The 19,837-nt window shown below is 32.2% G+C and overlaps 1 pseudogene across 1 annotated transcript in view; it reads left to right on the top strand.

The window, feature by feature from the left end:
• LOC143251262 (metabotropic glutamate receptor 1 pseudogene) overlaps positions 1 to 19,231 on the top strand; it is a 108,436-nt pseudogene extending 89,205 nt beyond the window's left edge. Inside the window, exons 2-4 of the transcript XR_013028550.1 lie at positions 4,982 to 5,836; positions 12,851 to 12,951; positions 19,127 to 19,231. The product of XR_013028550.1 is annotated as a metabotropic glutamate receptor 1 pseudogene (transcript). The remainder of the gene's footprint in view (positions 1 to 4,981; positions 5,837 to 12,850; positions 12,952 to 19,126) is intronic.
• The last annotated feature ends 606 nt before the right edge of the window (positions 19,232 to 19,837 follow it).

Below are 19,837 nucleotides of genomic sequence, written 5' to 3'. Positions count from 1 at the left end.
CTAGAGATAATACTACGAGAAGCAGGGATGCCTAGAGATAATACTACGAAAAACGAAAATGACTAGAGATAATACTATGAGAAGCAGAGATGACTAGAGATAATACTACGAGATGCAGGGATGACTAGAGATAATACTACGAGAAGCAGGGATAACTAGAGACAATATTACGAGAAGCAGGAATGACTAGAGATAATACTACGAGAAGCAGGGATAACTAGAGACAATATTACGAGAAGCAGGAATGACTAGAGATAATACTACGAGAAGCAGGGATGACTAAAGATAATACTACGAGAAGCAGGGATGCCTAGAGATAATACTACGAGAAGCAGGGATAACTAGAGACAATATTACGAGAAGCAGGAATGACTAGAGATAATACTATGAGAAGCAGGGACAACTAGAGATAATACTACGAGAAGCAGGGATGACCAGAGATAATACTACGAGAAGCAAGGATAACTAGAGATAATACTATGAGAAGCAGGGATGACTATAGATAATACTATGAAAAGCAGGGATGACTAGAGATAATACTACGAGAAGCAAGGATAACTTGAGATAATACTACGAGAGGCAGGGATGACTAGAGATAATACTACAAGAAGCAGGGATGAGTAGAGATAATACTACGAAAAGCAGGAATGACTAGAGATAATACTACGAAAAGCAGGGATGACTAGAGATAATGCTACGAAAAACAGGGATGACTAGAGATAATACTACGAGAAGCAGGGATGACTAAAGATAATACTACGAGAAGCAGGGATGACCAGAGATAATACTACGAGAAGCAGGGATAACTAGAGATAATACTATGAGAAGCAGAGATGACTAGAGATAATACTACGAGAAGCAGGGATGCCTAGAGATAATACTACGAGAAGCAGGAATGACTAGAGATAATACTACGAAAAGCAGGGATGACGAGAGATGATACTACGAAAAACAGGGATGACTAGAGATAATACTATGAGAAGCAGAGATGACTAGAGATAATACTACGAGAAATTTATGATTTTTTTTTAAATATGAATTATTAGCTACTGTTTTATGCTACATTAATTGATATAGCGTAAAAACAAAGTAGTTGAATTGACAGTTTAATGTAAGAAACTAAAGTCTCGGGATATGCGCATTAAGTAATTCTTGTGTCTTGGTTTTATAAAGATTTATTGTAATAGTGACATCTGTAACACACATGTAATGACGTGGAATTATAACTGATAACAGGCCAAAAAGACATATGTGGAGATATGGTCATGAAGTTTAGTCAACACCACCCACCACCATCTCTTGGACTACTTTCTTTAACAACGAATGGTGGGATTGATCAACGTTATGAGACCTTCACAATTTAAAGGGCGAGTATATTCAGTAACCAGGATTCGAACTCACGAACTTAAGGTGGCAATTCTTAAGACTGTAAAATGTGTGATTAATCGACAATAATTCAGTGCTATGTAGAATTGTTTACGGACTTTTCTCTACATTAACGTATTTTTATATGTGAGATTTCGCTACTCTTACAGGACGAAGGATCTGCCAAGTCCGTATATCATCCCGTATATTAATTTAGTTACTGTATAAGTTTCTAACGACAATAATTTAGCGTTGGGCCCGACGTGGCCAGGTGGTTAAGAGATGCTCGACTCGTAATCTGAGGATCGTGGGTTCGAATCCCTGTCGCACCAAACATGCTCGCCCTTTTAGCCGTGGGGGCGTTATAATGTGACGGTTATTCCAACTATTCGTTGGTAAAAGAGTAGCCCAAGAGTTGGCGGTGGGTGGTGATGACAAGCTACCTTCCCTCTAGTCTTACACTGCTATATTAGAGACGGCCTGTGCAGATAGCCCTCATGAAGCTTTGCACGAAATTAAAAAAAAACAAAAAACAAATTTGTGTTTTTCTTGTTATCAAGTTTAATAAGAAAATCCGTAAGTGATACTGAAGAGAGAAGATATGGAGTTGAAGAAATAACATTTATTTACTGATTTCAGTAAAACTGATGTTGTTCAGATTATTTGTTACCCGCAGATTTTAACACAACTTCAGGTAAGTTGTTAAAAAAATGATTCCACGAACACATTTGAAACATCACAAAAAGTGTTTAGTCAGCTTTCTTGTTACAAGCCTATTTTTCAGCATTTCACGGACCCAAAGTTCCCTTTTGTTTAGAAAAACATGTAACCCTAATCCTGCACCCTAATATTAAATATAACCCTAAACCTGAACCTCAACATTAAATATAACCCAAGAATCTGCACTCCAATATTAAATAAATACATAAAAGTTGAACCTCAACAATAAATATAACCCAAAACCTAAACCTCAACATTAAATATAACCCTAAACCTGCACCTCAACATTAAATATAACCCTAAACCTGAACCTCAACAATAAATATAACCCTAAACCTGCACCTCAACATTAAATATAACCCTAAACCTGAACCTCAACATTAAATATAACCCTAAACTTGTACCTCAACATTAATTCACAGTTAATGAACTAACGACAACTATTTCTACGTGTTATAAGAACGTAATCAAAAACTGACTCTCAGTTACGATATAAACGTAGACGTACTCGCCACAAGAAATAAACAAATCAAAGCGAATTAATCTTAAAAAGTTCCTTTCCCTTGTGGAATGCGTTTAAAATAGAACACAGAACAAAAACTCCAGAAAAAAAACGACAAGAGACTACGACAACCTTTTCACATCATAAACTTGGGTAATATCAGGATGCAAGAACAGTGGAGAATTCGAAAAATAAAGAATCCTTTACCAGCAAAGTTCGCCAACCAACACTTAACCAAGACAATGAAATTAGTAGGACGTGGACATTGAGTTTCTCCATGGAACACAACCAGACTGATTACGTCATACAAAAAGCAACTCAAGGACATCTATCCCTCTCAACAACCACACAGACAACATTTACAATGTCTACCCCCGCTATTAAGTAATGTGTGAAAGAACAAGATATTCCTCTCCACAGAGAACTCTTATAACACGAAGTGATATTGTTAAGACTAAGATATCTCTTGACAGTTAAAATAAAATAATCTGATGAAAGAAGGGAAAATAAATACATTAATGAATAAAAATTAAATAGAAAATAGATGAAATTATATAATTAAATATAAGTAAAAATTGAATATCCAATAACATTTTGTGTCTCAATAGCACAGCGGAATGATACCCCTAGAAAGCGCTATGCCCGTGGATGAAAGAGGACAGATATCCCTCTGTGTAGATGAGTGCTTAATAATAAAGAACATCATTAAAACTGAGGAAACAATGACAGGAAACAAAGTAAACTATATGTAAAAACGGATGGTTTGTGTTGAGCAAACTCTATTGTGATTGGTATACAATATAACGTTTCAAGTAAACATAACTAAAAGTTAGAATTATAAAATATTAATAGAATAAAATAAAATAAAAATTATAGAATACTAACTTACTAACTTACGCTCCTACACTTCACGTTTCGGGCACAATCTTTTGCGACACGACACATTATTTCAGTAACGAAACCCAAACAGGAGCTTTGAAACAGGTCCGCGTTTCGAACACAACCACAGAAGATATATTAAATGCTATTAGTTTGGTATTGATCGTAATGCTAATCACATTACTACAAGAGTGGCTTTTACTTCTTCCGTTCTGCGCCCTCACAATCTTGTGTGTGTGTGTGTGTGGAGGGTTACAGTATGACTATCATTTTTCGTAGTTTATATAAAAATACGGATTAAGAGACAGACTAAGCTATTGTTGTGTCCAACACCACTTACATGTGTAATGATTTAGACTAATACCGACTCAATTTGTAAGTGCAAAAGAAAGAAAGTCGCCTAAACAGGTCATCGCCTCGAGAGTGGACACAGAAATTCTCCTATGATGAAAGAGTGACCAGTAGAAGGCCGGAACGACAACTAACGTCGTCTAAATCAGTGGCAGTCTACTAAACTTTCAACACAATAAAGTTTAAACTATTAATTAAAAAAATACAACCAAAACTACTATTTGTGCAAAAACTAATATTTTTTATAGGGTCAGTAAAACGTTCTGTTATTACAAAGAAAATGTGTGTGTGTTTTCTTATAGCAAAGCCACATCGAGCTACAAAGAGAAGGTGTGGGTTTCAACAAAATATTTGTTACTTTCAGTGAAGACCATTCTTAATGTATCTAACTATATATATGTGTTTGTGCTAATTTGTTGATTTGGAAAATTAAGTGTGAAAACCATCCATTTCATTGTGGTAACTCTCTGGTTATCCTTTTGGTGAATATCACAGTTCTGGACAGTGTCTCCATACATTGATTGTTCGCCTATTACTTTTACCCTTCCTTCCTGTCTGAGCTAATTTCCCGCCAGTAGTGAGTGACGTATTAGATTGTAACTTCTGTAACCACTTCCTGTATTGTGGGTGGTGATATAGCACTTTGTAGCATAAGAGAAGCGAGTAAGAAACTGTAACAGCGACAGTTTGTATCAAATCGTCACAGTAGGTGTTTCATTACGAAAGAGGAACGTTTAGTATATACTTAAAAACACTGGATCTGTGATTAGCTGACGAGAGTCACGTGATAAGAAACGTCATAATGTGAGCTCTGGAAGCACTTGGTATTATTTATATCTATAAATTACACGTGAAAAATCACATTAGATTATGTTATATCTCCCGATGTTCTAATGATACAGGGTGATGTTCTATTGATATTTGGTGATATTCTAAAGATATCTGATGATGTTCTAATGATGTCTTAATGATAACTGATGATGTTCAGTTGTATCATTTGGTTCTTACATTTTTACAGTTGTTTTATTACATTATTTACAATCAGTAAAAACTGACAAGGTTTTAGAGTAGACTATTTTCAGATGGTCTTTTTCTGTTGTTAGCACTTGGTTTAATATGACATTAGTTTAAAATCCAAATTTTTCACAACTCTTGTTTTTTCAGATAGTAAACAAGAATCATCCTTTTATATAATGACTGCTCCAGAGTTACGACAAAATTTTGGGTTCACACATCCACATCTGACGTTAATTTTACATTGAAGGAATATAAAAACGGCGTCTGTTTTTCGAAGAAATAAAGGCACAATGACACCGAAGAGGGACTGATATAAGATGGGTGATCCTCTGCAGCTGGTAACTGAACTTCTTGTGTTACTAATTTGTGTAATGGTTTCGGCCACTGTAGGAACCTCTCAACGAAGACACATTGCCACCATAAAAGGTGATATAATAGTTGGAGCTTTATTTTCGGTTCACCACTCCCCAGGTCAGAAGCAGGCTCAAACTAGGACGTGTGGGGACGTCAGGGAAGCTTACGGGATCCAGCGGGTCGAAGCTGCGTTTCAGGCTATAGACGAGATAAACAAGAACAAATCCCTTCTACCAAATATTACTTTAGGGATTGAAATTCGGGATTCTTGTTGGTATTCTCCGATTGCTTTAGAACAAAGCATCGAGTTCATTCGGGACACAATCTCAGCGAGCAGCAGAAAAGCCAAGAACGATACGGATAGTGCATTAACATCAGTTAACCCTAACTGTCCCAAGCCAGAGTTGAAGAACATCGTTGGAGTGATAGGACCTGGCTCGAGCACAGTGACTATTCAGGTTCAGAACTTGTTGCAACTGTTCAACATTCCTCAGATAGGATATTCAGCCACTAGCACAGATCTCTCAGAAAGAAGCTTCTACAAATATTTCCTGCGTGTAGTGCCAACTGACCTTTTTCAGGCTCAAGTGCTCGTGGATATTGTGAAGTGGCACAACTGGACGTACATCTCCACCGTACATACAGACGGTAAGTTGTAAGAATTGATTTTATTGTCACGTACACAAATTATCGTCTTCTATATAAACACGTTACTTTAAGTCGTTTTACTTTTATTGAAAGACACGTTTCACAATCATGGTGACATTAAACACATTAAACTAAAGTAAATCACAAATTATAACATATGTACCTAAAGAGTGCTTAGAATCAGTTGGTATAAATTTAGATTTTGTTTGATTATCGTGTTCAAACTATCAAGTTTAGATTAATGTTATTAATAAGTAAAACCCAACTGAACTCGATTTAAATTGACTTTGATCAATTTTAAAACTATTATTAAATAAAATTCGATAAAGTTAAGTACCCAGAAATAAATAAATAAAAGTTAATCATTCTACAACTGGTTTATCAACGTTTCGGTAGTGGTAACTGTTTCATCAACCGTACCAGTTGATAAACATGTGTTAAGTCTATTTATTCACAGAATAAAGAATATTTTTAAAATAGAAGCTTGCCAGTATTTAAGAGTTTGATAATGTTACATGTGTATTTAACAGTTTGATAATGTTACATGTATATTTTATAACTTGATAATGTTACATGTGTATTTAACAGTTTAATGTTACATTTATATTTAATAGTATGATAATGTTACATGTGTATTTAATAGTTTGATAATGTTACATGTATATTTAATAGTTTGATAATGTTACATGTGTATTTAACAGTTTAATGTTACATGCATATTTAACAGTTTGATAATGTTACATATGTAATTAAGAGTTTGATAATGTTACATGTATATTTAATAGTTTGATAATGTTACATATGTATTTAATAGTTTGATAATGTTACATGTGTATTTAACAGTTTAATGTTACATGCATATTTAACAGTTTAATGTTACATGCATATTTAACAGTTTAATGTTACATGCATATTTAACAGTTTGATAATGTTACATATGTAATTAAGAGTTTGATAATGTTACATGTATATTTAACAGTTTAATGTTACATGTACATTTAACAGTTTGATTATGTTACATGTATATTTAACAGTTCGATAATGTTACATGTATATTTAACAGTTCACAACTTGAGTGGTTTATTTTATTTTTAATAGTAACTTTACTTTCTTTGTGAAGTGGGGAAATAGAGTTGCTTCTTCAAATAATTTGCCTTGTTTATTTCACCTGAACAATTTTTATTCTTTGTTTGTTTGTTGTGTACAACCACGCGCCACGTTTTTCTCCAACCTTATCTATGTTCTGTGTCACGTTATTTAATATGTTTGTGTTTTAGCGAGAACTTATCTTTGTACTAAACCAACAAATACACGAAAAAGTAAAAACAAAACAAAAGACAAACACACACGCAAAACAGAGAAAAGCGTTTGATAAAAGGATTTTAACCCTTTTAAAGCTACTTTAGATTGCTTAGAAAGAAAGAATGGAACGTTATTTTTTATCTAACTTCCTTGAAAAGTATATAGTGCATACGTTGCTATGACAACACGATCATGATCCTTTCCTATTATTTTGAAGTGTACGATACGACTGCGTTTTACTAAGCCTCAGGAAAAGTTAACACTAGGCCTAACGATTCCACCACATCATAAATAATAATTACTAGACAATATTATTCGTTTTTGTACCCGTATCTAATAAGTAACAATAACATTTATTTTGTGTAGTCCATACAGAAGACATGTTAATACCATAAATAAATGACCAAAGTGTTCATTTTATTTATTTAGATATCCAACGTTTCGTTTCATAGCTTCTTTAGGAACGTTCACAAATCGAAACATGAACCTTTGTATAGCCAGTTTCAGTTTGTATTTTACTGAACGCTACTGAAGCTATAAAGTGAAACGCTGTGTGTTTAGTTAGATAAAAATACTATTTATGTGTTATAAGGGCAAACTGAAATTTAACCCGCCCATCGCTATAACTAATTAAATATAGTATATTTTTTATTTATAAAGATTAAAATGTACTGTTTTATAAATTGGGTGATTTCGATGTTAATGGCATTTTCGGAGTAATCTCAGTATTTCTATTGTTAGCTCGGTGTCTTATGGGATACGAAAGCAATTATACTATTCGAATGATTAATTAACCAAATGAATTCTCGAGACATGTCTGAATTGTAACAGATTGTAATAGTGACAGTCAAACATATGTTAACTATGTCATATTATAAATGTAGCTAACTAACAATTACATATATTTATACGATTAACTGAACACAGCCGACAGACTTCTAACAATAATTTGGATAACCAACAGTTTTACATTATTAATGTAGACAATTAAAAAGAACAGAGAATTATATTATTAATATAGACAATTAAACAGAACAGAGAGTATTATATTATTAATGTAGACAATTAAACAGAATAGAGAGTATTATATTATTAATGTAGAGAATTAAACAGAACAGAGAGTATTATATTTCAATGTAGACAATTAAACAGAACAGAGAGTATTATATTATTAAGGTACACAATTAAACAGAACAAAGAGTATTATATTATTAATGTAGACAATTAAACAGATCAGAGTATTATATTGTTAATGTAGACAATTTAACAGAACAGAGAGTATTATATTATTAATGTAGACAATTAAACAGAACAGAGAATATTATATTATCAATGTAGACAATTAAACAGAACAGAGTATTATATTATTAATGTAGACAATTAAACAGAACAGAGTATTTTATTGTTAATGTAGACAATTTAACAGAACAGAGAGTATTATATTATCAATGTAGACAATTAAACAGAAGATAGTATTATATTATTAATGTACACAAGTTAATAGAACAGAGAGTATTATATTATTAATGTACACAATTAAACAGAACAGAGTATTATATTGTTAATGTAGAAATTAAACAGAACAGAGTATTATATTATTAATGTAGACAATTAAACAGAACAGAGTATTATACTGTTAATGTGGACAATTTAACAGAACAGAGAATATTATATTATTAATGAAGACAATAAAACAGAACAGAGAGTATTATATTATTAAGGTAGACAATTAAACAGAACAGAGAGTATTATATTATTAAGGTACACAATTAAACAGAACAGAGTATTATATTATTAATGTAGACAATTAAACAGAACAGAGTATTATATTGTTAATGTAGACAATTTAACAGAACAGAGAGTATTATATTATTAATGTAGACATTTAAACAGAACAAAGAGTATTATATTATTAATGTAGACAATTAAACAGAACAGAGTATTATATTATTAATGTAGACAATTAAACAGAACAGAGTATTATATTGTTAATGTAGACAATTAAACAGAACAGAGAATATTACATTATAAATGTAGACAATTAAACAGAACAGAGTATTATATTTTTAATGTAGACATTTAAACAGAACAGAGTATTTTATTGTTAATGTAGACAATTTAACAGAACAGAGAGTATTATATTATCAATGTAGACAATTAAACAGAAGAGAGTATTATATTATTAATGTAGACAATTAAACAGAACAGAATATTATATTATTAATGTAGACAATTAAACAGAACATAGTATTATATTGTTAATGTAGACAATTAAACAGAACAGAGAATATTATATTATAAATGTAGACAATTAAACAGAACAGAGTATTATATTATCAATGTAGACAATTAAACAGAAGATAGTATTATATTGTTAATGTAGAAATTAAACATAACAGAGTATAATATTATTAATGTAGACAATTAAACAGAACTGAGTATTATATTATTAATGTAGACAATTAAAGAGAACAGAGAGTATTATATTATTAATGTAGACAATTAAACAGAACAGAGTATTATATTGTTAATGTAAACAATTAAACAGAATAGAGTATTATATTGTTAATGTAGACAATTAAACAGAACTGAGTATTATATTGTTAATGTAGACAATTAAACAGAACAGAGAGTATTATATTATTAATGTAGACAGTATTATATTGTTAATGTGGATAATTAAGCAGAGCTGACAGCATTATATTGTAAATGTGGGCAGTTAAACAGAAATTACAATATGGTATTGTTAATGTGAGCAGTTAAACAGAACTGACAGCATTATATTGTTAATGTTGGCAGTTAAACAGAACTGACAGTATTGTATTTTTAATGTGGGCAGTTAAACAGAACTGACAGTATTGTATTGTTAATGTGGGCAGTTAAACAGAACAGAGAGTATTACGTTATTAACAGAGACAACTAAATGGATATTGGTTGTATATTATATTAAATAACTGAAATTGAACCACAGTGTATACCCTAGTACACATAATCAATCGATACCTGTCAGTATTATATATTGTTAAAGCAAATAATTGGGTAGTTGTCAATAATATTATATTAATAATCACAGTATTTGAATGAATAGGAACAAAATGTTTTCAATAATAGTAGAAAATATAATGTTATTTATTTAACACGAATCGAAGAGTTCAAACACTGGAGAAGAAAGAATATAAATATGGTTGGCTTTGACGTAGCAAAATAGTTAAAAAAAATCAGTTTCTTTTTTCATATTAAACCACTTTTATCCAAACTCTTAGAAGTCGAAAGATCAGAAGAATCCGAGATAATGAAAATAAAAAAAAACACTCTATATATTTTAAGACATTCCCTTTGAAGAAACTAAATTATACGAACAACAACTCGACCTTAGGGACTGTCTGGTAGTGCGCATGTGCAATATTCATTGCCCAAGCATTTTGTTTCCATTATATTATTCCTTTAGGGTTACGAAACATCAGCGACAAACAAGAGAAAAATTGTAGATATACAGATTGCTGACAATGGATAAATAAAGAGAAATTTCTGGAGTTCACTTAAAATCTCCACTGCTCTTTGCTGCTGTAGTAAATAAAATGAGTTTATTTTTTGACAGGTCAAATTTGTTTCTCGGACTACGTATTCTCGGTTATTATAAAGAAAACAAACGGTTGTGCAGAAATGATAAAACACAAACCTAGTATCTGCTAACAAATAATCAGAGATTGAAGGAAACAAGATTACTATAAATCTGAAAGTTGTGTGTGATTTGGAAGTAAGACATAAAATAAAATCAGTCTTGAATATGACACCTAATAGAGAAATAACTGTTGAAATAAACAAATCATAGCTTTCATAGGAGATCGAAGTGAAGATAGTAAAGAAACAACCCATAAATCACATAAAATTATATATTTTGTATAAAACAATAGGTGAAGCTGTCATTACAACTCAACTGTTGAAACACTTTAACGAACACAACAAATAAGTATGTTGTCCTAACTCGTGACAGTCAAGTGTGTACCATTGTCTATCAGTATAAACACAAAACCAGTAATATTACAGTTAAAACTACAAACACAGTGTCAACACAAAACCAGTAATTTTACAGTTAAAAATACAAACACAGTGTTAACTCAAAACCAGTAATATTACAGTTAAAAACTACCAACACAATGTTAACACAAAACCAGTAATATTACAGTTAAAACTACAAACACAGTGTTAACACAAAACCAGTAATTTTACAGTTAAAAATACAAACACAGTGTTAACACAAAATTAGGAACATTACTGATAAAATTACTAACACAGTATTAACACAAAACCAGTAATTTTACAGTTAAAAAATACTAACACAGTATCAACACAAAACCAGTAATTTTACAGTTAAAAATACTAATACAGTATCAACACAAAACTAGTAATTTTACAGTTAAAAAAACACTAACACAGTATCAACACAAGACCAGTAACAGCAGTGTTAAAAACTATTAGCTCTGTATCAACACAAAACCAGTAACAGTGGTGTTAGAAACTATTCTAAATGTTTTACAAGTCAGTGAAGACGTCCGATAAACTAGCATTTGGGTGAAAGTTGTCTGAATTATTTATAAACTAACTTTATAATTTAGGGTTAAATCACTTTGTAAACATACTTGTAGTTCAACTGTTTGGACATCATCTCGTTTACTTAGAAATATTATAAGTTGTTTTTTTTAGAAATCTTACGTTTTAAATGGTACTATGCTCACCTGGAACGAATTTTTACCTGAAATACTTACTCAATATTTAATATAAGCGACTTTTCTTATTACTGTAATATATGGAATGCTAAAGACGTCTGTTGTGTTGGGCTTTTCGTTTTCTACTCTTTGTGTTGTTTTGAAATATAGACAGGTTACGTTACGCCTTTAAGCACGAGAAAGCCAGATATGAAAAAAAAATTAAATCTCGACAGGGGCCAAAAAAAAATATTCGTTTCAGAAACATAAGGTCGAGAAAACTGTACTAATCTGTATTCCTTTGTGTTACACTTCCCAAACCTTTCTAACCACGCTTTCATTTAGAGGCAGTATAAGTGAGACAAGGCTTCAAGAAAGTCGCTCTGTTACTTCTTATCTCTCGTTAAGAAATCTTTCCAACAGCGAGGATTCTGAGAGAAACGTGTCTCTTGGATTTCGTTGCTAATGGATCGTGGGGCTAGCACAGGAAGCTGTCTCAAGTGAACAAGAAACAATGACGAGCGTAGGGAAGGAAGTTTGCTTCCAAAACTTATAAGTAGTTCTTACTCAATTATTAATTGATACTAAAAATGATTTCTTTACACCGGTTTAATACAAGACGTTAGCAGTGAATTCTGTTAATTAGCTGTTTTCTTTGTTTTGTATAGTAGAGTACGACAATGGTAATTGGCTTTATATAGTTTTGCTTGAAAATTTTGAAAATAAATGATACAAATAATGAGCCACCACATGGTTACGCGGGTCACCACATAGTTACGCGGGTCACCACATAGTTACGCGGGTCGGCTTTTTTCTTATTCTTATGTCAAATGGAATCGATAGCTTTGGTCTCATTTTGACGACGTATGTTCTCAACTCAGATTTTTCTAATTGTTAGCATGGGTCAAATAATTTTACTTGTTATTTAATATTTCTTTTAATTAGATAAACTCCTTTCGACAATGAGTTCTTGTAAAACGTTCAAATCATTTTCGTTTCACTCCAGAATCTAAAGAAAATTTCAATTTTAAAACGGTCCGGATTATTCTTCAGGATTGTGTTCGGGTGGAATATTCTACCTCAAGTGTCGTCTATGTTCTCTTTCCGGTTGGCCAGCGGTAAGTCTTAGGACTTACAATGGTAGAATCCGAGGTTCGATTCTCCGTGGCGGTTTCGCTTTAAAACAATCATACACTTTCTATGTTTACTTCCAATTGCTGGAAGCAGTCCATTGGTCAATTTTTGTTACCTTACGTTAACATGAAAAGTTTCATTAGTAATAACTTTCATCACAGGTCGAGAACACCAGTCAGGTTCGTGGTTCTTGAGGAGCTGTATTAATGTGAATTGTAATATATTACTTGTTACAGAATATTTAACTATTTAAACTTGGCGACTTATAGTACTTACGTTAGACAGTACGTTCAACCTGTTTTATTTGTATTATATTTAGTACTGTCATTTAAAAAACTAACTATATTCTGGTTATTTATTTGTTATTTTTAAAACAATTTGGTTCATTATTAGGTTTTGGCTTCTAATAATTTCCTACCACTCGACCATACAGACTGCACAATAACAAACGTCGTAATAATTTGTCCCACACGTTCCACTGCTCTAAGACTACACTGTCAGAATTGTTTAGGACGTTTCCATTGGTTAGGAGGCGTGGTTAAAAATCCATGTAGTTAGTGACGTTACCCGTCAAGCAAGATGATATCTATGTCAGCTTGTAGTTCCCTAAGCCACATCACTTCTTACTTTCTTTAACAACATTACACTTAGACTTTTAACAAAAACAATATTATTACATTGTTTTATTATACTTTTATTGTAGTGATTTGTTTATATTATTTACAAAACACCTCAAGCTGGCCTGAAACTCACGATGTATTGTACGTTGAATGGCACAGCCCAAACTATCCTTAAAAAACAAGAGAACTCAGCTGATAAAACTATGCTTTCTGACTCTTATAAGCAGAAAGCGACGACAACTGTATCTAATCATCTGCACCCATTACAGGGTTTACATTTAGTTTTGGCCCGGCATGGCCAGGTGGGTTAAGGCGTTCGACTCGTAATCTGAGGGTCGCGGGTTCGAATGCCCGTCGCATCAGACGTGCTCGCCCTTTCAGACGTTATAATGTGACGGTCAATCCTACTATTCGTTGGTAAGAGTAGCCCAAGAGTTGGGCCAAATTAGGGACGGCTAGCGCAGATAGCCCTTGAGTAGCTTTGCGCAAAATTAAGAAAACAAAAACAAACAAACGTGTAGTTTCGCTTGAAGTAGATAGTTTTTTTTTGTAATAAGAAGATAATATTAATTGTAGTCTAATATATAATATAGTGAGGACTAAATTACCAAGAACCGTGAAAAACGAAATAATACGTCTGAATGAAGAAAGAACCAAGGAAATACAGAAAACCAAAGTATTGTCTGGAACATAAACACAATGAAGACACTTAGAACAGTAAAAACTAGTGTAAAAATATAGTAGATTTTGAGGTATTTGCAGAAATACGTGGGGCGAGAGAAAAATGTCCCCACTGTTAATTTATTATATTTCTTATTAGATACCAGAAGAAATTTGTAAAACTATTTGTTGTTTAGAACGTACTCGATGAGATCTGTTCAAATACGATCTCAAATCCTAGTTTTAACGCTGGGTTTAGTGAACAGCTGAACGTTTCATCAAAAGTGTTGTGCACCTGTAGTAGTTTATTAGACCTTAATGGTCCAGTTATCCCAGAAAATGATCATGCAAGTTTCTCTGCGATAACTGAACGCAAAAATGAAACCCAAAATAACACAAACCACTTTAACAAGTTAATATTTGGTCAGCATTATTTCAGTTCTGCTTCATATCAACGTGGCATGCTTTAGGATTGCTTGTGCACGTGAAAGAAAAAACACATTAACAACGTATTCAGTGGGCCACTTTCTTGTCCACCCTTGTGGACCATACCAATAAATGGGAATAAACACAGACCTGCGAAGGTTTTATTGTCTTGAAATGTTTACATGTTCCTGTTCGCTGAATCTGGAAATAATATCTATTTTTCTCCACCATGTAAAGATTTTTCACAAGACGTTATATGTGCTTTAACATAAGTCAATCATTTTAAATGAAATCCTGTCACATTAATTATGCTTAAAATGTCGACAACCACAGGCTATAGATTTCTCTAGACTAACCGCGACGTCAGATTCTTAACGATCATCCTAGAGCACGGGTATAATAAATAACACGTTTATTGTAGTAAACGAAATAATCATTTGATCCAAGTAAGAGTTTTTATTTCTTCAAGATTTATAAAATGTTATTACGTGATAAAAAATATTAATATTATTTTTCAAATCTGCGGAGATGATTTATGGAAAACCTGTTATTAAAACCAACTTTTATTAAGCTTAAATTCGCAAGTCTGTATTATGGATTACCAGACATAAACAATCTCACTAGATTTCTTCTATTTAGAATTGACCTGATTGTTTAAACATAGTTCACAAGATGGAAAAGTGTAATGGTTTTGTTCAGTTTATAACTAACAACTTTGTACAAGTGTAATGGTTTTGTTCAGTTTATAACTAACCACTTTGTACAAGTGTAATGGTTTTGTTCAGTTTATAACTAACCACTTTGTACAAGTGTAATGGTTTTGTTCAGTTTATAACTAACCACTTTGTACAAGTGTAATGGTTTTGTTCAGTTTATAGCTAACCACTTTGTACAAGTGTAATGGTTTTGTTAAGTTTATAACTAACAACTTTGTACAAGTGTAATGGTTTTGTTAAGTTTATAACTAACCACTTTGTACAAGTGTAATGGTTTTGTTAAGTTTATAACTAACCACTTTGTACAAGTGTAATGGTTTTGTTAAGTTTATAACTAACCACTTTGTACAAGTGTAATGGTTTTGTTCAGTTTATAACTAACCACTTTGTACAAGTGTAATGGTTTTGTTCAGTTTATAACTAACCACTTTGTACAAGTGTAATGGTTTTGTTAAGTTTATAACTAACCACTTTGTACAAGTGTAATGGTTTTGTTAAGTTTATAACTAACCACTTTGTACAAGTGTAATGGTTTTGTTCAGTTTATAACTAACCACTTTGTACAAGTGTAATGGTTTTGTTCAGTTTATAACTAACCACTTTGTACAAGTGTAATGGTTTTGTTAAGTTTATAACTAACCACTTTGTACAAGTGTAATGGTTTTGTTAAGTTTATAACTAACCACTTTGTACAAGTGTAATGGTTTTGTTCAGTTTATAACTTACTAGTCTGTTTTAAGATAGTTCACAAAATGAATAAGTGTTTTGTGTTTGTTCAGTTTATAACTTACTAGTCTGTTTTAAGATAGTTCACAAACTGAATATGTGCAATGGTTTCGTTCAGTTTATAACTTACTAGTCTGTTTTAAGATAATTCACAAACTGAATAAGTGTAATGGTTTCGTTCAGTTTATAACTTACTAGTTTGTTTTAAGATGGTTCAGAAACTGAATAAGTGCAATGATTTCGTTCAGTTTATAACTTACTAGTCTGTTTTAAGATAATTCACAAACTGAATAAGTGTAATGGTTTCGTTCAGTTTATAACTTACTAGTCTGTTTTAAGATAATTCACAAACTGAATAAGTGTATTGGTTTCGTTCAGTTTATAACTTACTAGTCTGTTTTAAGATGGTTCACTAGCTGAATAAGTGTAATGGTTTCGTTGAGTTTATAACTTACTAGTCTGTTTTAAGATAATTCACAAACTGGATAAGTGTAATGGTTTTATTGAGTTTATAACTTACCAGTCTGTACAAGTGTAATAATTTTTAACTTACCAGTCTGGAGATGTGTTTACATATATTGTAACAATGTACTCTGTAACGTAAGTGTAACACATTGATATGGTATTACATGTTTATATAAACTGTTTAAAAACACTGTAACACCGTACACTAAGTGTAACACATTGATATGGTATTATATGTTTATATAAACTGTGACTAGAATACTGTTTAGGTACGTTGTAACACCGTACACTGTAACGTAAGTGTAACACATTGATATGGTATTACATTTTTATATAAACTGTTTAGAAACACTGTAACACCATACACTAAGTGTAACACATTGATATGGTATTATATGTTTATATAAACTGTGACTAGAATACTGTTTAGGTACGTTGTAACACCGTACACTGTAAAGTAAGTGTAACACATCAATATGGTATTACATTTTATATAAATTGTAAAACTGTTTAGGTACATTATAATATCTGGAGAGTAAATAGAACTCATTGAAATAGAATCAATGTCAATAGATAAACACACAACGACGTATAAACATAAAGAAAAATAAATTATTACATGTGAAAACCACTAAATATTTCGACAGAAGGTTGGCTCTGCTATTCCTTACAGAAAAGACTGATAACATCCTAGAAGGATCTTTATCACTTAAACGTATCCAAACTGATATTTCTTATTCATTATTATAACCTCACCTTTAGTTAGCAGCCATTTTGAAGACTTATGGTCGTCTTTTTTATAAAAGTAGTGATAAAAAATGGAATTATTCCATTAATTCACTGTGTGTTTCTATCATTCGGTTTGTACCGCTTGGAGCTTGTGTGTTTCGTCTTGTAAGTTACGTCAAACATTTGATTTTTAATATGTCTAAAGTGAATTTCTTTCTCCATACAATATCTGTCACTTCTTACTAGATGTAATTCCTGAAGCGATTCTCAGAACATTTGTTGATTTAAAGTGATGTGTTGTTTAGCACGAAAACCTTCTGGTTCGGTTGTCTGCACAGAGAGTTAGTCAAGCAATGAACCTCACCATGGTAACCTGATCAAGCTTCACCAGCCACACGTATATCAGGTTATTCTACAAGGAAAAGCTACACTGTAAATATGATTGATTTTTAAGTTTCATATATAGAAAATTCTTCCTGCATCATTTACATAAGATACGCCAGTACTCTGAAACATTCGAGCACACATTTTGTCATGGTTGTTTTTACACATGCTCGGTAGTCATAAAGATAAATCAGTATTTTGTGGAAACACACGCGCTAAGAGACTTGAGAATGTTTGTCTAACACCATGAAATTCCGGAAAATATATCTAACTTGGCTTCTAGCAATACACACATATATATTGAAAAAATATGTTATTTGCGTGTTTCACAGCAAAGAGGGAACACATATTAACAGATGATATTCAAACGAACTACAGATATATATTTTCTTCTCTTATGGCGTCTCTCGGCGGATGTGTCTGCGATAGGTTTACGAAATACAACGCTAAAATCCGGGAGAGGATTCGATTCATTGTGGTGTACAGTTAGCCTATTGTGTAGCTTTGCGTTAAAATTAACATTATATGACAATACAGTATCAGCTACCTTTGGATGTCATCTTTTGTTTACAGGGCCAACTTATAAATTGAAAAATGGGTTCGTCTTATGACGTTACCGATACTTTGTATGTATGTACTGTTGTGTATGAAACAATATTTATAATTGGATTTATAAATCAAAGGTCTCAAACTTATAATGTCAAAAAGTGGGTTTCGATACCCGTGATGGGCACTGCACAGACACACCGACCATTGTGTAGGTATACACTTAACCAAAAAAAAAAGACATTTTCGAAAAAAAATGCTGTTACTTGTTTTTTATCATCAGTACACATTTAAACAACAACTATTATTAAATCAACTCTTTTATTTTGTATAAATATATAACACGATATAACAGGATTCTGTTTGTTGTCTTCTTATAGCTGTAATCCATCTTTATTTGAAAAACCGAATGGATGATTATAGTGGAAGAGAGTGAGAAATCATACTTAATCTTTTGTCTGGTTATGTGTTTCATACACTCTGTTCAATGATATAATCGTAGTTAATTAATTAATTAACATTATAAACCGAATTTGAAATAACCGTATTCTCTAACTACGAAATTCATCTCTCTATGGTTTTGTTTTACACAAGTGGATCTTCGTAAGAAAAATACAAACGGTAAAAATAATATGACTCTAACATAAAAATAAACGATCCAACTCTGAGCTACAATAGATATATTTCAAAGGTTCGTCACCACCAGTGTCCAGTAGAGATTGAATCATTATTAAATACAGACCTTTCTGCCTTCTGCTGGTATCGTCTCGTTGTAGTGTATGCAGTATTGATTCGTACAATGGCTTCCTAACCCTAATATAGCATCATCAAGGCTTTTTTATGGTGCAAATAAAAAGTTAACCGTTTATTTTTCAGGCAAAAGCATTTCAACGATATTCTACAACTGATATCCTTCTAATTGAATGGTCTTTAACCACAGGAAGAATTGAAGTCCAGGATCGAGAGCAAGATTATAACTGACTATGAAAACATAAAATTTAACATTAAAGATCTTCTTAAGTAAATGTGGGTGAACAAAATGTACGGATGGAGGTAGGACAGATGATGGAGGAATACTTGTACCTGATGATTATGGAATGGTTGGTTTAGTAAACTCTTTGGTTTTTACTGACGAAAATGGCCTGGCATGGCCAGGTCATTAACACCTCAATTTCTAATCTGAAGGTCACGAGTTCGAATCCCTGTTGCACCAAACATTTTCTCCCTTTCAGCTGTGGAGTCGTTATAATGTGACGGTCAATCCCACTATTCGTTGGTAAAAGAGTAGCTCAAGGACTGGCGGTGGGTGAGGATGACTTGCTGCTTTCCCTCTAGTCTTACACTGATACATTAGGGACGGCTAGCACAGATAGTCCTTGTGCAGCTTTGCGCGAAATTCAAAACAAACAAACAAATTAACGATAACTTAAACAATCGATGGATTAAAATAAAGTTGAACAGGGAAACTGCATAAATTCTTATTTTGTTAAAATAGTTGGGAAATTTAAAGAATGATTAGGCTCTTGGACCAGATGATATTTTTTAAAGGTTTTAAAAAAGGTTAGGGATTGGATATGTGAGTCACTT

Source organism: Tachypleus tridentatus, chromosome 5 (genome assembly GCF_004210375.1).
Source record: "Tachypleus tridentatus isolate NWPU-2018 chromosome 5, ASM421037v1, whole genome shotgun sequence".
NCBI lineage: Eukaryota > Metazoa > Arthropoda > Merostomata > Xiphosura > Limulidae > Tachypleus > Tachypleus tridentatus.
Note: the sequence above shows the minus strand (reverse complement) of the source record. Positions and strands in the feature narration are given on the sequence as shown.